This window comes from Coregonus lavaretus (genome assembly GCF_964263955.1).
Source record: "Coregonus lavaretus genome assembly, chromosome: 17".
NCBI classification, from domain to species: Eukaryota; Metazoa; Chordata; class Actinopteri; order Salmoniformes; family Salmonidae; genus Coregonus; species Coregonus lavaretus.
The window spans coordinates 14,612,165-14,618,803 of NC_140004.1; positions in this window are offsets into that span (position 1 = coordinate 14,612,165).

Sequence of the window (6,639 nt, forward strand, 5' to 3'; positions counted from 1 at the left end):
AAGAGTGACGCAGCTCCCCCTTTCTCTCTCTCGCTCCCCCTTTCGCTCTCTCCCCTTTCTCTCTCTCCCCTTTCTCTCTCTCCCCTTCTCTCTCTCTCTCTCTCTCTCTCTCTCTCTCTCTCTCTCTCTCTCTCTCTCTCTCTCTCTCTCTCAGAACATACCAAATTAATTTGGCAGACTCAGAGGGTTGGGATTGGCTCATGCTTGGGCTCCATTGAAAGACCATAGAGTTAGATAGAGGACTATATATGGATAAAACTCGTTTTGGCATGGACATTGCCATTGAGGGCTTCCACTATTTTAAAGTAGTCAACTGGGTGGTTCTTCCTATGGGTTAAGGAAGGATCACATTATTACATCCGGTCATCAGGAGGGATCAGGCAATTAATTATACCCGTGAACAAACTGTAGGTGGCAGCTCAGTTGGTAGAGCATGGCGCTTGCAACGCCAGGGTTGTGGGTTCGTTTCCCACGGGGGCCAGTATGAAAAAATAAAATAATGTATGCACTCACTAACTGTATGTCGCTCTGGATAAGAGTGTCTGCTAAATGACTAAAATGTAATGTAAATTGCCAACCTTGGCTTTATACCTGTTGAAACAACACACTCTACGTGGCAGTATGCACCCTTTCATAGAAGTTGTTGAAGAAGAAAATTGACCACTTCAAAATGGAGATTGCCTCAATGATGCTGCCCTTGCGTTCACAGACACCATACTGGGACATATATAAAGATGCTCTCTCGATCATTCTCGACTATGCTGATGATGACTTTTTAAAGTATTGAAAGACCACGACTCCCTCTATTGGATTATTGTAGTTTATCTAGGGATACATTTTAATAGTCTAAAGTATTTTTGTCTCATTTTCTTAACATGCACTGATGTGAAATAACTTCCCGAAGCAACTATATACACACACAAGTCATTTTCATTCATGTCTATCTCAGTTGCATTATGCCGACACACATTAAATAACATGTTTGTAATACTTATCTGTGTATTTGTTAGCACTGCTCACATAATCCATGCATCCCTGCACTTTATTCCATGATCATATAGCAGAAGTTTGTAGTAGGGAAAGGCCTCCCGACACATTCATTTTGCCAGCACATCTTAATGCATATCATTGTTATGTATTATCATTGCATATGTATCATATGTATGTGTGTATATACAAACTATTTCAAAGAAATACATATTTATATAAGCTAATTATGTTATCTTTATAGTAAATATTTACTATAAATATTTCCATTGTAAATTCCCACCCTAAATGGTGACTCCGTAAGTACCTGCTGCCTCCGTTCCAATCCTGGGCCACCTTACAATGAAGACGAAAACGACGATAATGAGGAAGATGATAATGAATTTTGGGGTGTGTAATTTGCAACATTCAGGGATATTGCAATTGCGAGAAAAGCAAGTATCCATACTTGCATGAAGTATCTACGAAGGGTAAGGCTCTTAGAACAACCAATAGATGGAGCCAGTAAGCTACATTGCACACTAGCCAAGGTGTTGAGTAGGCTGCACCAGAGACACTATATAATGATGAGAAGGGCTTGTCTCCGTCCTAACAACGGGAGTCATTGTCCCAAAGGCGGGAAGGCAGGCGTTCTGCTTATCAGTCTGCATATCGGTCTCGTTATCGCCAGTCTGCCCCCTCAGATTTGTCGTGTTTAAAAAATATTTAGTATATAGAAAATAAAAATAAAACATTAAAAAAAAACATGTATATATTTATTTATATATTCTATTTGGTTCCCAATCTCCCAACCACATAACTAGCTACCAATAATCAATTTCAGGCTTTCAATCAAGTTAGAGTTGCTAGCTTGTATGAATATCTTAGCTGGCATGCCTGCTGGCAAGGATGGTAGACTTTAGAAAAGCAAGCAAAAACAAAATGCACTGAATAAGACTCACATTTTAGCAGATATGCAGAGAAGCATATTTGGTTTCTTTAAAAAAAGAACCAGTCATGAGGAAACAGGCAGCTCAAGAGGTATGCTTACATGTGCAGAAAAATATACACATTTTTTACATAGAATTAGGCATAATGATTACAGCTCTAGATTGCAGGAAAAAGCTGCTTGAGAAATGCAACATTCTCCAATTTAAGGATATGGGGCCTAGACCACCCCTCAGCCATCCTCACATATTTTATTCCCACTCGGATTTTTGGGGTGCATGATGCCCCTACTTATCGCTGTATTTTCGCGTGGACAGATTTTGACGGGAGTGGACCCTCTCGCTCCGCCTCTTCCTCTCTGGAGTCGTTGTTGCAAAGGCAGAAAGGCAGGCAAGATCAGGTGGGAACATTCTAGCCAATCAGAGGGCAGATACGCATGTGCGAATTTTTTTCTCTCAAAGTTGCGGAGATGCCATGTGCGTCCACTTATATCAGTACATTTGTAACAACCTAAACATTACGTCATTTCTATTCGATCAAATAAGCCTCTCTTAACAAATTACCAATCACATTTTTTGTAGACCAAATTCAAAACTCTCTCATAGACCGCCATACAAAAAATCTCCACTTGGTCTGCTTATTGTTATATTCTCATATAGGAAGATTTTTAAGGGAGTGGAGCCTCTTGTTTCGCCTCTCCCTCTCTGTCTGCATTTATATATGGTCCTCCCAGACCGTTGGCCTGGAGTAGGATTAGATAGGGTTAATGAAATAGAGGAATGGGGTGGTGTTCTTTCAGGTGTTTTGTTGTTGTGAGAGCTAATAGTTGGTAGGGTAATTTTCCTTTTCCTTTTTCCCAATTTTGTATTACCGGAAAGTAATGTAGGTAGGCCGTGACTGGCCTCACACTCCAGTACAGTAGGAGGCGGTGTAAGCACCTAAAAGTTGGATGCGATCTGCAAACCCAATCCCAAAGAAGAAGAAGAAGAAGAAGAAGAAGAAGTCCCATGTGTCATACTGACCTAACGCTCTATTTCGTGTGGGAGACCTTGCTTTGCGGGCCGGCTAGGCTGATGCGTAGATGTTCGGATGGAAAAAAGATGGCGGAAGCGGATGATGAAGTGGATTCTGAATCTAATGGTGGTAGAATCAAGGAGAATTAGGAAAACGGAGCAAAGTAGAGTACAGTGATGAGAATGTCACTTCGTATCTTGTAGAAGTACGGTTTGTAAATGAGGAGCAGCTGATAGAATTACCAATCTTGAGGATTCCATTTGAGATATCCAAACTGGTGGAGAGAGTGCTGGGTAAAGTGAAGGCTGTGAGGATCACGAGAGGCAGGCTGGTTTTGATTTTTTGTGGTTCTGAGGATCAGAAGAAACGTGTGTTGCGTCTCACCCGATTTGATAAGTGTGAAATGTCGTGTGTGTCTCCTAGGAACAGGGCACCCCTCAAGGGGGTTATATCTGGAGTCTCGTGTGAAGTAGTTGTTGAAGAGATGAAAAATATTCCTGGAGTGATTGATGCACGTCGGATGACTCGTGTGGTGAATGAAGAAAAAGTGAAGAGTCTATCTGTTCTTTTGTTTTTTGATATGGAGTCTCTCCCTACTGAAGTGCAGTTAGGGTATATTAACTACAGAGTCAGAGCATTTATCCCAAGGCCAATGCAGTGTGATCATTGTAAAGCTTTTGGTCATGTTTAAAGTGTTTGCAGAAGCGAGATGTCGAGATGTCCAAGTTGTGTAAAAGATCATATGATGTGTTATAAAAGTGATGAAAATTGTGACATGTTGCAATTGTGGTGGGAACCATGAAGCCACATCTTTTGAATGCCCCACAAGGGTGAAAGAGAATGAGGTGGCCAAAGTCAGGGCTATCCAGAGCATATCATATGCAGCAGCTGTTAAAAGGGTTAAGGGTTTGAATGGTGCACTTGAAGAGTCCATGGTTGGATAGGCCTTCACTGCAGGCTGCAGGGGTTGCCTTTCACCAGCAGGACCCTGATATTTTAAAGGTTAAGAAGGTGGACTTGGTGGCCTTTATAGCTATGGTGATAAATGGCACTGCCAAGGTGGAGAGGTCCAGGAAGATAGAAACCATTGTGGAAGCGGCAGAGCGGTTCCTGGGGCTGAAAGATTTCTCAGCGAAGGAGTTACATGGAATATTGTCACAAGCCGTACCACCCTATCAGGCCCTAGAGCCTGAGAAGGGAGATATGGAGAATTGAAAGAAGGAAGAAGTGGGAGTTTTGTTTTGTTTTGTCAATGTACTATTTTTATTTGGGTGGATTAAGTTATGGCGCCGGAGGAGATGGCTGCCGTTTTACGTGCTCCTAACCAATTGTGCTATTGTGTGTGTTTTCTCGTGTTATTTGTAACTTATTTTGTACATAATGTTTCTGCCAATGTCTCTTATGACCGAAAGGAGCTTCTGGATATCAGGACAGCAATTACTCACCTCGTACTGGATGAAGATTTTTTATTTAACGAGTCGGACGCGAAGGATTTTCTTCAGACAAACGACAAGGCCCAAATCCCCGTCATTCGCATGAGAAAGAGACGGAGATATCGGGGACGTAGGTCGGGGTGCCTTGTAAGGATCCGACAGCGAGTGGGTAATCTCCCTCTACCATCAGTCCTATTAGCCAATGTTCAATCATCGGATAACAAAATAGACAAACTACGATCACGGATATCCTACCAACGGGACATAAAAAGCGGTAATATCTTATGTTTGACCGAGTCGTGGCTGAATGACGACATGGATAACATACAGCTGGCGGGATATATGCTGCATCGGCAAGATAGAACAAGCTGCCTCCAGTAAGACAAGGGGTGGCGGTCTGTTTATATTTGTAAACAACAGCTGGTGCACGAAATCTAATATTAAGGAAGTCTCAAGGTTTTGCTCACCTGAGGTAGAGTATCTCATGATAAGTTGTAAGAGTTTTCATCTATATTTTTCGTAGCTGTCTACTTACCACCACAAACGGATGCTGGCACTAAGGCCACACTAAATGAGCTGTATAAGGCCATAAGCAAACAGGAAAACGCTCATCCAGAGGCAGCGCTCCTAGTGGCCAGGGACTTTAATGCAGGGAAACTTAAATCTGTTTGACCTCATTTCTACCAGCATGTTAAATGTGCAACCAGAGGAAAAAAAAACTCCAGACCACCTTTACTCCACACACAGAGACGCATACAAAGCTCTCCCTTGCCCTCCATTTGGAAAATCTGACCACAACTCTATCCTCCTGATTCCTGCTTTTAAGCAAAAACTAAAGCAGGAAGCACCATTGACTCGGTGCTAAGCTACAGGACTGTTTTGCTAGCACAGACTGGAATATGTTCCAGGATTCTTCCGATGTCATTGAGGAGTACACCACATCAGTCACTGGCTTCATCATGAAGTGCATCGATGACGTCGTCCCCACAGTGACCGTACGTACATACCTCAACCAGAAGCCATGGATTACAGGCAACATCCGCACTGAGCTAAAGGGTAGAGCTGCCGCTTTCAAGGAGCGGGACTCTAATCCGGATGCTTATAAGACATCCCGCTATGCCCTCTGACGAACCATCAAACAGGCAATACAGGACTAAGATTCAATCGTACTACACCGGCTCTGATGCTCGTCGGATGTGGCAGGGCTTGAAAACTATTACAGACTACAAAGGGAAGCACAGCCGCGAGCTGCACAGTGACACAAGCCTATCAGACGAGCCCCTCAGCCTACCAGACGAGCCCCTCAGGGGTGCGTGCTCAGTCCCCTCCTGTACTTCCTGTTCACCCATGACTGCATGGCCAGGCATGACTCCAACACCATCATTAAGTTTGCCGACGACACAACAGTGGTAGGCCTGATCACCGACAATGATGGGAGGAGGTCAGAGACCTGGCCGTGTGGTGCCAGGCTAACAACCTCTCCCTCAAAGACAAAGAAGATGATTGTGGACTACCGTGTAGCTCAGTTGGTAGAGCATGGCGCTTGCAACGCCAGGGTTGTGGGTTCGATTCCCACGGGGGGCCAGTATGAAAAAAAAATTTATGCACTCACTAACTGTAAGTCGCTCTGGATAAGAGCGTCTGCTAATGACTAAAAATGTAAAAAATGTACAGGAAAAAGAAGAGGACCGAGCACACCCCCATTCTCATCGACAGGGCTGTAGTGGAGCAGGTTGAGAGTGTAGTGTCTGAGGAATTATGACTTTGCTAACGTTTCAAAGTGGAACCTGAGAGGATGTTTATTCAGTTTTAGAGGGAGCAGTTTTGTGGGGACACACCATAGAACAGAAGAAGTCTGTTGTGTGGAGACAGGTGATTGGTCTGTAGGGGAACACCCATATCAGATTACATAGAATATATACCACAGTTAGGACAGAGGAGAAGCAGAATAATCATATTAGAGATGGGGCGATTATTCTCCGGGTATCTGCAGGTATCTGTAAATCGACGCTGTAACCCTTTGCTATGAATAAACCTTATGATGAAAATACAGCGTCAGCGGTTCTCCTTGTTATCACAGCATAATTAGCAACGCTTGCTCGACACAACAAGAGCTTCAAGTTCCTTGGTGTCCACATCACCAACAAACTATCATGGTCCAAACACACCAAGACAGTCGTGAAGAGGACACGACAAATCCTATTCCCCCTCAGGAGACTGAAAAGATTTGGCATGTGTCCTCAGATCCTCAAAAAGTTATACAGCTGCACCATCGAGA